The following is a 14,638-nucleotide window of genomic DNA, read 5'->3' as shown; positions in this document are numbered from 1 at the left end:
TCCCTCTGCTCACTGAGATGAATGCATATCTGATTGCCAGTTTTGAAAACGCTAGTCAGAAATGCAAAAGAATGCAGTGTTTGTCTCTCACCTACTTGTGACCTGAAAGCCCCCTCCCAGCTTTGAGTTGTCCTGCCTTTCCAGACCAAACCAATGTTCATTTTGCATATGTTGATGGGTGTCCCGTGTCTCCTTAAAGTGTATAAAGCCAAGCTGTGCTCTGACCACCTTGGGCACACATCGTGGGGACCTCCTGAGACTGTGTTGTGGGCACGCGTCCTCAACCTTGGCAAAATAAGCTTTCTACATTAACTGAGACCTGTCTCAAATTTTTGGGCTTCACATCTGCACAGGTAAGGTCCCTGCCCTTCTTACAATCACAAGCCCTCTGTTCTTTTTGGCCGATCACCTGCCCCAGTTAGGATTACGTATATGGTTCCCATTCAGTCATGGGATCTCTTCCATGTCAGACCCACGGGTGCTGTCACTGGCTCTGTCCTGTGTGCATCTGCAGCCCTGTCCCCAGCACAGCACCTGGCACTCAGTAAGCCTGGGGAAAATCCTGTCACAGAACACCCGTGCCAGCAAAGCTACAGTGTCTTCTAGCAAGCTAAATAATAATTTGCAAGTATTTCTTCAGCCTTCTTTAATCACTCTTCTTTCTTGGGTGTGTATACTTAAATTTGAACAAAAGCAAAACAAAACCATAATGAGCCTGCAAACACCAAGCTGAAGATAAAAAGAGGACTATTTTGTGGCTGAAGGAGCTACAGTTGTGGATCCTGACATTGTGATTGGCCAGCTGCGTGTCCTTGGGCAAGCCAGTTCACACTCTGGTCCTTATTTCCTCATCAGTTAACAGAAATTACAGTGCCTGCTCTGCCTACCCACAGAGGTGTTTTTAGGATCCCATGAGAAGCTACACAGTTGCCGTGAAATTACTGAGAGCTCTGAGCTGTGCGGTGGAATCAGCACATTCATTAATAATACACCATCCTGTTCTTTGTTCATGGCTCACTGATGCTAGACCCAAACACAACGTCCGCATTGTTCAGGAAATCAGGAAGTGGTGTACCATGCACCTCCAACGCCTCGTGTAATCACAGGTTGGTAGCAAAGGTCTGGCTGAACAATTGGATTTCAGGATGACAGTAAATAGAATGTGTATTACACTCTGCCAGGTGTAACATGGCATTTAGGTTTGGGAGGTGGGCAGAGAACGTGCTCATAGAATTACATTCCCTGAACCAAGGATGGGACTAGAATTGAGGGAAGGATTTGTGGGTCCTGGTTTCATTTGTACCCACAAGATTTTAATCTATGGAGGTGACCGATTGATGACACAGAGTACAATGCCATTGAAAGAAGATGTGTTGGGCCAGGTGTGGTGGCTCATGCCTGTAATCCCAGCACTTTGAAAGGCTGAAGCATGTGGATGACAAGGTCAGGAGATTGAGACCAGCCTGACCAACATGGTGAAACCCCGTCTCTACTAAAGATACAAAAAATTAGCTGAATGCGGTGGCGGGTGCCTGTAATCCCAGCTACTAGGGAGGCTGAGGCAGGAGGATCAGTTGAACCTGGGAGGCAGAGGTTGCAGTGAGCTGAGGTTGTGCCATTGCACTCCAGCCTGGATGACAGGATGAGACTTTGTCTCAAAAGGAAAGAAAGAAAGAAAAAAGAAAGAAAGAAAGGAAGGAAGGAAGGAAGGAGGGAGGGAGGGAGGGAAGGAGGGAAGAAAGAAAGAAAGAAAGAAAGAAAGATGTATTGCTTACATGTCCTGGGAGAAGGGGACATATCTCATCACGCAGGGCCACGTGGGGAGGCACCAGAGTTGGTCAGAAACAAGGGGAGGGGAAGGTCTAGGCCAGGGCTTTTACTGGGGTTCTTGCAAGGAAGGTTTGGGATTAGCTAGTTTGAATGATTCAAGCAGGCTTTGGGCTGTAGAGGAGTGGTCTGTATGTGGTCCTGGGATAATGGAGGTCAGGACTTGGTGTATGGGAGTTAAGGAAAGTGGGTGGCTGGGGTACAGGCTTGGGATCTGTTGGTTTAACAGAGTTAGGGCTTTTTATATCTCTAAGTATTGGTTAGCCTTGGTAGGTGCAGCCTCTTCCAGCCAGCAAAGTTTTCAAGATATCAAAACATCATAAGATACAGGAAAAAAAAGTGACTAATGCAGCTCTCTATTGACAAAATTAAGACAAAGGAGAAGGGGGTGGCCACCATTCTCTTTCTGAAAACTCCTCACCCCTTTTGCCCTCTTGACATGCTCTGGGAGGACAGCAGTGTGTCTTTCAACAGTGGAATTCATGGGGGGTGGAGCCAGGTGGAGGGAGACCCCCTGGATGCACATGGTTGTTGCACCCTTTACCTGCCAGAGCCAAACACACAGGGTGATGTCCTCAACGTGCTGCTCAATCTCCTGCAGACAACATTCCATCTCCAGCTTGGATTTATGATCCAGCTGGACCTTCCTCTAACTTCAACCTGCTATGTCCCCATCCAGAAAGATGCAGCAGGGACCATGCAGCCTGTTCAACACCAGCTCTCCTCTCCTCCCGACCTCTCTAAAGCCTCCAGCCCCTGACATGTGTTGGTTCGGGTTCTTGGACTCATTCTGCCCATTGCAGTGTGGCTGGAAGTGAGGTCAGACACTGCCAGGCCCAGCATGCAAAATGTGTGATTCTATCTCTCCCTGTGGCCCACTGGCTGGGTGTGAAGGATCAAGGATGACTGAGGTCCCAGTAGAACCATGAGATGGAATGAGAGGAGACTAATTTCCTGACTCATCACTTGGAAGGCTGTCTTGAACATATGACAGTTTCCAGGATGTGAGCAAACTTCAAAGCTCCCATGGTAAACAGCTACTGAGACCTGGGGGCTGTTTCTCACAAAAGCTAGCATCAGTCACTCTAACTAATACAAAAGCATGGGTGCCAATGAGTAAGTGTAATGTGAGAGCTGGTGCTAACCTTGAATCTGCTCTAACTTAAAAATGAAATGAAACAAACTTTCCCTGTGTTACTTTGCTGAGGATAATGGCTTCCAGATTCAACCATGGGGGGAGGGGGAGGGAGAGCATCAGGATAAATAGTGAATGCATGGGGGGCTTAATATCCAGGTGATGGATTGACAGGTGCAGCAAACCACCATGACACATGTTTACCTGTGTAACAAACCTGCACATCCTGCACATGCATCCTGGAGCTTAAAATAAAATAAAGTATTTTAAAAACTTTGGTGGGTGAAGGATATGAACAGACACTTTACAAAAGAAGACATACATGAGGCCAACAAACATATGAAAAAATGCTCACCATCACTGGTCATTAGAGAAATGCAAATCAAAACCACATTGAGATACCATCTCACGCCAGTTAGAATGGCGATCATTAAAAAATCTGGAGACAACAGATGCTGGAGAGGATGTGGAGAAATAGGAACACTTTTACACTGTTGGTGGGAGTGTAAATTAGTTCAACCATTGTGGAAGACAGTGTGGTGATTCCTCAAGGACCTAGAAATAGAAATTCCATTTGACTCAGCAATCCCATTACTGGGTATATATCCAAAGGATTATAAATCGTTCTACTGTAAGGACACATGCACACGTATGTTCATTGCAGCACTGTTTACAATAGCAAAGACCTGGAACCAACCCAAATGCCCATCGATGATAGACTGGACAGGGAAAATGTGGCACATACACACCATGGAATATTATGCAGCCATCAAAAACGATGAGTTTGTGTCCTTTGTAGGGACATGGATGAACCTGGAAACCATCATTCTCAGCAAACTGACACAAGAACACAAAATCAAACACTGCATTTTCTCATTCATAGGCGGGTGTTGAACAATGAGAACACATGGACACAGGGAGGGGAGCACTACACACTGGGGTCTGTTGGGGGGAAGTAGGGGAGAGACAGCAGGGGGTGGGGAGTTGGGGAGAGACAGCATGGGGAGAAATGCCAGATATAGGTGAAGGGGAGGAAGGCAGCAAATCACATTGCCATATGTGTACCTATGCAACAATCTTGCATGTTCTTCACATGTACCCCAAAACCTAAAATGCAATAAAAATAAATAAATAAATAAAATAAAATTAAAAATTAAAAAACTTTGTTGGCACCTAATTTGCATTCAGTAACATGCACCCATTTTTATGGCTCAAGCTGGGTGGTTCCGACAGGTGCATTCACTTACCTGTGTACTCACCCACACGATCAAGATATGGATCATGCCCATCATCCCCAAAAGTTCCCTTGTAAAAAAAAAGTTTCCCTTGTGCAAACCAAACTTCACAGAGTGAATCATTCGCCACATTTTATTTTTCAATTTCCATTAATAACGAGCTGCTTTTATGGAGTTGCCCGACTTGTCATACATGGTGACTGAGCTGTGTTTAGCAGAAGTGGGACCCTGGGCAATATGAGGTTCTGCACCCCATCCATGGCCTCACGAACAGCAGGAGAGTGGCTGAGGGAAAAATGAGCAGATCCCTGCTTCCAGAGCCGGCTCAGGTGGTGATGCTAAGGGATGACCGAGGGAGAATGTTCCTGGGAGAAACAGAAGTTCCTGGGAGACAGAGGCAGTCTGAGTGGAATGGAGCCGGCGTTCCAGCACAGGGCAGGGTGTGAGACACGCAGCTGACAGCAGCGGGATGGGGGCGAGGGGGACGTGGGGGACAGGGATGAATTTCAGCTTCTTGTTCAGGTGGCTGGAGGCTGGAGGGACAGCAGAGGTCCAGGCATGCTGTTGTCCATGCGGTGACTTTGGGACATCCAGGTGGATGAACTACTCTGGCTGGTGATTAGAAATGGGGTATTCTGACTCAGGAGGGGGTTGATGTGGGGGACACAGACTTAGGATGTCCTGGGTGTTTGCATTGATGTAAGCTCCAAGATGAAACGAGAACCTGCAGAGTGAGAGGAGGGCTGAAGTTGGGGTCGTGAGAACGTCAGCTCTTTACAGGGGGAAAACTCCACAGAGGAAACTGAGAGGAGATGGTTCAGGGCTGGGAGAACCTGAAGACCCCCTCTTGCTGGATTCCTTCTGCTGGGCCTCCCACTCATCCACGCGGCTCTGTGCCTGGGGAGACTGCCCTGCATTTATGGTTCTTGCCTTTCCTGTTGGGTTTGGCCAACAGGAACACCTGCAGGAAACAGGGGAAAGAGAGAGATTGGGGAATTGGTCCCACTGACTCCCTCCTGGCACTCCTAGAGGCTGCTGGAGACCTTTGAATGAGAATGTCAGTGCTCACCAGGGACCTTCTCCATTCTTCTATCTCCAGGTTCTAGAAACTGCTCCATCCTCTGTCCTTTCAGGATCAGATGTTGGCTGCTGGATCCCAGTAACTTCTCTAAACCCTGCCCATTTCTTTGTCAATGTCAAATACCCAATTTGAATGTGCCACCTGTTTCTGGTCAATGATACAACTGCCTGTCATTGGTTTAAAAAGTAAGTTATGTTTTATACAATCCAAGCAGTTGCCGTAAGAATCCCATCTCGATTTCTGCCCATGGTGCAGAGGGCACCCACAGCGAGCTCTTCGCCATCTGAAAGCAGCCCCGCTCCCCCAGCGAATGGCTGCTGTCATGTAGTACAACACTTTCCTGGATGAAGTCACCTCCAGATGAGATATCTTCCCAGCTGGAAGGGCAGAGAGAAGCTGTCCCCGTGGATATGTCTGCAGGTAACAAGCACAGGACAGAGGATGGGAGGGCCTCTTCTTCCTTCTCATATCCAACATCCAATTGTTTGATGTCCAACTATGTTATAGGACTGTCCTGAAGAAAGAAAAGAGTAGCTTTGTGAAGTCTTCTCCTGGGTATTCTCCTTTCTCTGCCTCTTGCTAATGCGGAGCCTGGGCTCAGCTTCCCTCTTCCCCTGCAAGGACAGAGCAGGGCAGGGAGCGTCGCTGGTCCTCCTCCTCCCTGCCGCTCCTCCCGATGGCCATCAGGACTGGCCACAGGTGCTCCCTGGGGGATCTCTCAGGGAAGGGTCTCTCCTCCTGCCTGCAAACTGGTAGAGCTGACTTCAGCTGTGCCTTCTGTAAGTACTGACTTTGTTTTAATATTATATTATCTACCTTTATTTTTTCTGAACTTTAAGGAAGCGGTTGCATTCCTGAACTAACATCCGTTGATTAGGGAAACAAATGAACGTGGAGAAGACATTTCCAGAAGCAAACTGACTCACCCCTCCATTCATGGTGTTTCTGTTGAGATCAGTAGAAGGAGAAAAAGACACACATCCACACAAAATCCCAAAAATGATAGGCAGAGAAAAGCAGGAGTCATAGTTTGGCTCACTCTTTAAATAGCTATTGCCAAAAAAAAAAAAAAAAAAGAACCAACTAAATTTGGTTGAGAAGAGAAAGAACCAACTAAAGAACCAACTAAATTTGGTTGAGAAGAGAAAGAACCAACTAAACATCCACAAAATGCCAGAGGGCAAGAAAGTAATCCGGCCGATGGATGGACTTTGCCAAAGGGATTCAAAGTCAGAAAGGCAGGCGAAATGATCGGATGATGGAAAATTCATGTTAAATCACTCCTAATGTATTCAGATTGCATGTGAGAAGACTCTTGTTTTTAAGTTAGATTCAAAAGCCCATTTAAAAAATATTAGTTGATACTGTAAACTCAGAATTGTGCTTCTCAAATCTGAAACGTGTTCTTCACACTTCTGCAAATGTGTGCATCATCCAGATGGTATCTGGAGGTAGCCTGGCATGCCATTTTACCTCTTATTGTGACAGGAGAGCAATAGGCAATTCCCACATCAAAATTCACAGGGCAGAAAAGTACCCACTTTCCTATGAAAAGCACAAAAAGGGCATTAATAGGTCGGGAGCATCAGGAACACCACGAAATGGGAGGCACCGCAATCCGTCTCAGGCATGTCAACGGTTTGCACGAACCCATCTGCCTGCCTCTTCCCTCTCCTCTCTGTGTTGCAGTTATGAGATTTATTCCGACAACTGATGCTCTCCTAAAATTGTGTGTGTTTGAATGGCCTGAGCCTGTACTCAGGACCCAGAATGACTTCACTGCAGTAGGATGTCTTGTGAGCACATCAGCTTCGTCTACCACCGAAAACCCTTCCGGAGCAAGTGAAGCTTCTGCCACGTTAATTTGGTTCCTGCAGGGAAGGTCTTTGAGAGGGATGGCTACTTTTGTGTACCCAGATAATATTCATCAGAGTTGATGAAATATCACCAATGAGGGTCACAAGTATGTGTCAGTATGTGTGTACATGATGGTTAATGTTGAGTGTCAACTTGACTGGATTGAAGGATGCAAAGTACTGTTCCTGGGTGTGTCTGTGAGGATGTTGCCAAAGGAGATGAACACGTGGGTCAGTGGGCTGGGAGAGGCAGACCCACCCTCATTCTCGGTGGGCACCGTCTGATCAGCTGCTAGGCGGCTAGTATAAAGCAGGCAGAAGAGAGTGCAATGAGCAGACTGACTGAGTCTTTCAGGCCCTTATCTTTCTCCTGTGCCGGAGGCTTCCTGCCCTCAAACGTCAGCCTCCAAGTTCTTTGGCCTTTGGACTCTTGGACTTACACCTGTGGTTTGCTGGGGGCTCTCGGGCCTTGGCCACAGACTGAATGCTGTACCATCAGCTTCCCTGCTTTTGAGCCACCACTGGCTTCCACTGGCTCCCCTGCTCTCCAGCTTGCATATGGCCTATTGTGGGACTTCACCTTGTAATTATGTGAGTTAATTCTCCTTAACTTAATAAACTCCCCTTTTCATATACATCTCTCCTATTAGTTCTGTCCCTCTAGAGAACCCTGATTTCTACAGAGTACACCCGTGACTGTGTATTTATAAGTGTGTGTGTGTGTGTGTGTGTGTGTGTGTGTGTGTTATGGACTGAATGATGGTGTCCACTGCCCAAATTTGTATGCCGAAGACTTAACTCCTGAAGTGATGGCGGTGAGGCCTGTAGGAAGCCATTAGATTTAGATGAGGTCATGAGGGCAGGGCCTTGGTGACAGGATTAGTGTCCTGTAAGAAGAAACGTGCTGGCTACGCTTGTCCTCCCTCTCTCTGCCATGTGTGGACATAGTGGGTACATGGCCATCTGCAAACCAGGAAGAGAACTCTCATCAGGAACTCGCTCAATCTGCTGGCACCTTGACCTTGTGCTCCCCAGGCTTCAAAAGTGTGAGAAATAAATTCTGTTGTTTACGTCACCCCAATCTGTGATATTTTGTTGCAGAAGCCTGAGCTAAGACTGTGTGTGTGTGTATGTGTGTATATGTATATGTGTATGTGTGTATGTCTGTGTCTGTGTGTATATGTGTATGTGTGTATCTGTGTGTGTGTCTGTGTATCTGTGTATGTGTGTGTACATATGTGTGTATGTATGTGTGTATGTGTGTGTCTGTATGTATGTGTGTGTATGTATGTGTATCTGTGCATGTGTGTATGTGTGTGTCTGTGTGTGTACGTCTCTGTGTGTCTGTGTATGTGTGTATGTGTATGTGTTTATCTGTGTGTGTGTCTGTGTGTGTGTCTGTGTACGTGTGTGTATGTATGTGTGTGTATGTGTGTATGTGTGCGTGCGTGTATGTATGTGTGTGTGTGTGCATTTTACTGTTAATCCGAAGAGCTGCTGCCTGCAATTGCAGGGTGTAAGGAATAGTCACCTCACCACATACCTCACTGAACTAAAGTCAGAGGAGTTATCACTTATCCTCGTGGATTTCAGAACCCATTGTCAGGTTAGAGCATCCAAGTAGAGTCAGAGACAGAAGCCCGCATTTGGTGAGCAGACAGAGCCCATTCAGGGATCTGGGCAGGATGCCCTATTGTTAGTTTATCTGAGGTCATTAGGGTGGGCCCTCATCCAAAATGACTGGGGTCCTTATAAATGGAGTAGGTTAAGACACAGACACAGGCATGCATGGAGGGAAGACCATATGGGACCCAGAAGGAAGGAAGCTGTCTGCAAGCCAAGGAGAGAGGCCTTGGAAGGATCCACACCTGCCAACATCTTGATCTTGGACTTCCAGTCTCCCGAACTGTGGTTAAACAAATTCCTGTTATTGAAACCACTCCATTTACGTCATCACAACCCAAACAAACAATTGCAAATGCATGCTTAGGGACAGTCACCCTGCTGGGCAGCAAGACCACTGTGGTGCACAAGGCAATCCCCCAGCATCAAGTGTCCAGGAGGGAAGTGGTGACGGAGGTAGAGGGGGCCCAGGGAGAAGAATGAGGAAGGGAACTCGGGGTGAGCATCGTGACTTTACTTCCTGTGTCAATGCTTCCTAGTGGTCCCGGAGGATGGAAATTTGTAAAATGCACAGCCATGCTAAAGAGCTGGCTCATCCAGGGGAGGAAAAAGGATGCAGGAATTCCAGAGAGCGGGAGGGACTGAGAGGCTCTGCCCCTACACAGGGTCTCCAGGAAAGAGGAGAAGAAAGCCTCCTGCCCTAGCACCGACTCGCTCCTGCCTGGCTCCAGCAGGGCATCTACGGCCTCTCTTCCCTCTCTAGATCCCTCCAGGCCATTGGCTGGCACCTGCTCTCATGTTTCGTTTGCCTGCTGTGAACACCTTCAGCAATTTCCTGGATAACTGCGTGCCCGTGGAGAGTCCCTGTAGCCTTCATGTGCAGTGAGTCCCACTTGCTTCCTGGCCATGGTCAACGGGACCAGAAGACAGCCTTTTGCAGCAGCTGAGGCAAGAATATCCACTTCTGGGGGAGTTTTGAATCAACAATGAGAGCCTTTGCTTCTAAGTGGCTGATCCCCCTGCGCTGCCTGTAGCCTGGGAGGCTCAGGAGGCTCACAGCTCTTCTGCGGTAAGGGAGGCAGCAGATGTGCCCTGGGAGGGAAACAGGAGTCATGGGAGAGGGGACAGAGTGCTGATCTCTGAAGCTCCTTCCTGAAGCCCAGTGTGACTGCCCCTGGGTTCTGGAAGACACCCTGTGGCTTTTTCATCAACATCTGCCCCAGGTCCTCAGTGCTCTGGTTGTCACTCTGCATGCTCGCTTTCACAGGCTTCCATTACTCGCAGTCCTGGAGTCCCAATTAATTCCAGCCACACACCAACATTCTTTTATTTTCTGTGTACAGAATAAAGTGGCGAATATGCCTTATTGCGAGACTGATTTCGGATTTCTTCACTGATGGAGATGCTCCCTGACCTGCCACCTAAGCCGTCCCCGTAGCTCTGCGGCTCATACCTCAATCTCCCCTCATCCATCACAGAGCCCCACTTGGGTGGTTCAACCCGGCCCTGTGACTTCTTATTGGGGATGGCTGGAGTTCAGCCGGTCATGGGAATTCAGCTGCTGGACTGACTGGAGGTGAAGCCATATGGCTCCAGCGACTCCAGGTGCATCAATATGTGAGTGATCTTGTCTCCTGACGCAAACACGGCTCCACTGAGAGTTTCATTCCTCCAGAGAGAGACTGCCACCTACTCAGAGCCCACCACCCCATTCCAGTTTCTAAGCAGAGCAGGTTTCTCTAGTGGCAGCCCATCCAAAGTATTTATTCTGCTCAAAAAGCTGTTGTCCCCTCTGGGCCTCTGGAGCAGACTGTTTCCCACTTCATATGCACACACCTAAATTGATGCCTCCAGCCCTCCCAGGCTTCCTCCTCATCCCTGCTCCCTCCCTCTCCCCCTCCATCCCTCCTCCCCTCCCTCCATGCCTCCCTCTCTCCCTCCATCCCTCCCTCCCTCCCTCCTTCCTTCCCTCCCTCCCTCCCTCCTCTCTCTCTCCCTCCCTCCTCATTCTCTCCCTCCATCCTCACTCTCTTCCTCCCTCCATCCTCACTCTCTCCCTCCGTCCCTCTCTCCCTCTCTTCTCACTCCCTCCCTCCTCACTCTCTCCCTCCTCACTCTCTCCCTCCCTCCTCACTCTCTCCCTCCCTTCCTCCCTCTCTCCCTCCCTCCTCACTCTCTCCCTCCTCACTCTCTCCCTCCCTCCTCACTCTCTCCCCCCTCCCTCCCTCCCTCCCTTCTCACTCTCTCCCTCCCTCCCTCTCTCCCTCCCTTCTCCCTCTCTCCCTCCCTTCTCCCTCTCCCTCCCTCCTCCCTCTCTCCCTCCCCCTCTCTCCCTCCCTCCTTCCTTCCCTCCTCCCTCCCTCCTCTCTCTCTCCCTCCCTCCTCATTCTCTCCCTCCATCCTCACTCTCTTCCTCCCTCCATCCTCACTCTCTCCCTCCGTCCCTCTCTCCCTCTCTTCTCACTCCCTCCCTCCTCACTCTCTCCCTCCCTCCTCACTCTCTCCCTCCCTTCCTCCCTCTCTCCCTCCCTCCTCACTCCCTCCCTCCCTCCTCACTCTCTCCCCTCTCCCTCCCTCCCTCCCTTCTCACTCTCTCCCTCCCTCCCTCTCTCCCTCCCTTCTCCCTCTCTCCCTCCCTTCTCCCTCTCTCCCTCCCTCCTCCCTCTCTCCTTCTCCCCTCTCTCCCTCCCTCCTTCCTTCCCTCCTCCCTCCCTCCCTCCTCCCTCTCTCCCTCCCTCCTCACTCTCTCCCTCCCTCTTCACTCTCTCCCCCCCACTCCCTCCCTCCCTCCTCACTCTCTCCCTTCCTCCTCACTCTCTCCCTCCCCACTCTCTCTTTGTTTCTCTCCTACCTATCTAACATAATATAAAACAGAAACGAATATGCAAAAGGCACTTTCTGTTTTAATCAGGTTTTGGGGAAAATATGTCTAACATGCCACTTTCCCCAGTTGATAAAATGTTTGACATTTACCAGGGCTGCAGAGAATCTTGTCTAACAGCTCCATTTTTAAATGCCACTCCACATCCTCCATCTCTGAGTTTTAAAAAGCACTTGTCCTACAAAGTGTTATCATTACTAAAAATATTAAGCAGAATCTTCATTCATTTGGAGTTGCCGTGTAATTGTGCTAGAATACAAATCATCACTTGAGAAGGCAGGCAGGCAGATCTCTCCTCCTGGCATGAGGTAGAGAAAGGAGGAAATGGATTATGGACAGGGGACCCGGTACCAGGGGTGACAATGGTTTTTGTGCACAGGGTTCTTGTGTACCTTCTGGGCATTGCCTGGAAGCTTGTAGCAGCTAAGATGTTTGACCAGCCACCCCCCTGGCTGTGGGAAGAGCCAGTGGGAAGAGCTTGGGTCATCAGGGATTGGCATCTCTTCCTGGCCACACCAGGGCCACCTGCTGGTGAGACCTCTTGCCACACCTGTGCAGTGATGGCCATTCTTATGCGCTTGAGGACTTAGCATTTTTCCTCAGCTATGTGAAACAGGCCAAGGGAGAGTCAACTAAAGGCACAGTCAACTCAACCTGAACAATTTGAATGTGGACAGAAGCCCCTGTGGTGTAGCCATTGTTCACATGACCCCCAAGTTTATCCCCAGTGCTTGGTGCTACTGCTTGAATGATGGTGGCCCCTCCAAAATCTGTGTTGAAACATATCTTCAGTGCAACTGGATTCAGAGGTGAGGCCTGTGGAAGGTGATTAAGTCATGGGGGCTGCACCCTCATGAATGGGATTAGCACCCTTATAATAGGGATCAGGGTTGAAGGGAGGGCCTTTCTGTCCTTCCATTCCTTCCTCTGTAGGATGCAGCAACCAGTCATCTTGGAAGTAGAGATAAGCCCTCACCAGAAACTGATCCTGCCAGCACATTGATCTTGGACTTCCCAGCCTCCAGAACCATGAGAAATAAATGTCTATAATTTCTAAACTACTGAGTCTTGGGTAACTTTTTACAGCAGCAGGAACAGACTAAGACGGTGCATAGAATTAGCTAGTGCTCTTAACACACTCCCAGAACTCAGTAACATAAACAATTATTCTTTCCAAATGCCTACCGTTGCCTCCCCTAAAGCTACATTTGTTTGAATGGGCTCTGCTTTCTGGAAATCCTGACATCACTAGGTGGTATTAAGGGAAGAGTCAAACTGGACTTGAACTCAGGTTTTAATAAGTCCAGAGCCTTGCCACTGCTTTTGTTTAAGGGGCCCCTTTTTCAATCTTTCCAACAAAGAAGGCTTGGAGGAGCTAATGCATTGGAGGACCCCAGTGCATTTCCAACAAAGAAGGATTGGAGGAGCTGATTGCATTAAAATGACTGGGCTTGGATTACTCTGTCCTACAGGTAATAGGAAGCCACTGAATTTTTTTGAGAAAGGAGAGGCTTCAGAGTGGTATTCACAGAAAAGGAATTGATGTGGTGACACTGGAAAGAGGGTAAAATGATGCTATTTCAGGGTGTATTAATCTGTTCTCACACTGCTGTGAAAAACTGCCTGAGATGGGGTCATTTATAAAGGAAAGAGGTTTAATTTACTCACAGTTCTGCACAGCTGGAGAGGCCTCAGGAAACTTTTAATCATGACAGAAGTGGAAGGAAACACATCCTACTTCACATGGCAGGAGGCAAGAGAAATGCAGAGCAAAGCAGGCAAAAGCCTCTTATAAAATTATTGGATCTAATGAGAACTCACTCACTATCATGAGAACAGCATAGAGGAACCATTCCCCGATTCAATCATCTCCACCTGGTCCACCATTCCCCGATTCAATCGTCTCCACCTGGTCCCACCCTTGACACTTGGGGATTATTATAATTCAAGACGAGATTTGGGTTGGAACACAGAGTCAAACCATGTCATTTCATTCTGCCCCGGTCTCCCCCAAATCTCACTTTCTCATATTTCACAATCATGCCTCTCCAATAGTCCCCCAAAGTCTTAACTCATTCCAGCATTAACCCCAAACTCCGAGTCCAAAGTCTCACCTGAGACAAGGCAAGTCACTTCCATCTATGAGTCTGTAAAATCAAAAGCAAGTTAATTACTTCCTAGATACAATGGGAGTACAGACATTTGGTAAATACAACCATTCCAAATGGGATAAAGTGGCCAAAACAAAGGGGCTATAGGCCCTATGCAAGTCCAAAATCCAATAGGGCAGTCATTAGAAGTTCCAAAATGATCTCCTTTGACTCCAAGTCTCATATCCAGGGCATGCTGGTGTTGGAGGTGGGCTCTCATGGCCTTGGGCAGCTCTATCTCTGTGGCTTTGCAGGGTACACCCCCCTTCTGGCTGCTTTCATGGGCTGGAGTTGACTGTTGGTAGCTTTTCCAGGCACACAGTGCAAGCCATTGGTAGATCTACCATTCTGGGCTCTGGTGGATGGTGATCCTCTTCTCAAAGCTTCACTAGGCAGTGCCCCAGTGGGAACTCTGTGTGAGGGCTCTGACCCCACATTTCCCCTCCACACCGCCCTAGCAGAAGTTCCCCATGAGGGCTCCATCCCTGTAGAAAACTTGTGCCTGGACATCCAGGTGTTTTCATACATCCTCTGAAATCGAGGTAGAGGTGTCCAAACCTCAGTACTTGACATCTTTGCACCTACAGGCACCATGTGGAAGCTGCGAAAGCTTGGGGTTTGCACCCTCTGAAGCAATGGCCCAAGCTGTACCTTGGTCCCTTTTAGCCATGGCTGGAGCTGAAGCAGCTGGAACACAGGGACCATGTCCCAAGGCTGCACAGAGGGAGTGACCCTGGGCCTGGCCCACAAAACTGTTTTTTTCTTTTAGGGCTCCAGGCCTGTAATGGGAAGGGCTGTCATGAAGGTCTCTGACATTTTCCCCATTGTCTTGGTGATTAACAGTTGGCTC

Source organism: Aotus nancymaae, unplaced genomic scaffold, assembly GCF_030222135.1.
Source record: "Aotus nancymaae isolate 86718 unplaced genomic scaffold, 86718_ANA_hifiasm-v0.15.2.pri h1tg000053l, whole genome shotgun sequence".
Taxonomy (NCBI): Eukaryota; Metazoa; Chordata; class Mammalia; order Primates; family Aotidae; genus Aotus; species Aotus nancymaae.
The sequence above is the reverse complement of the archived record's forward strand: the minus strand, read 5'-3'. Positions refer to the sequence as shown.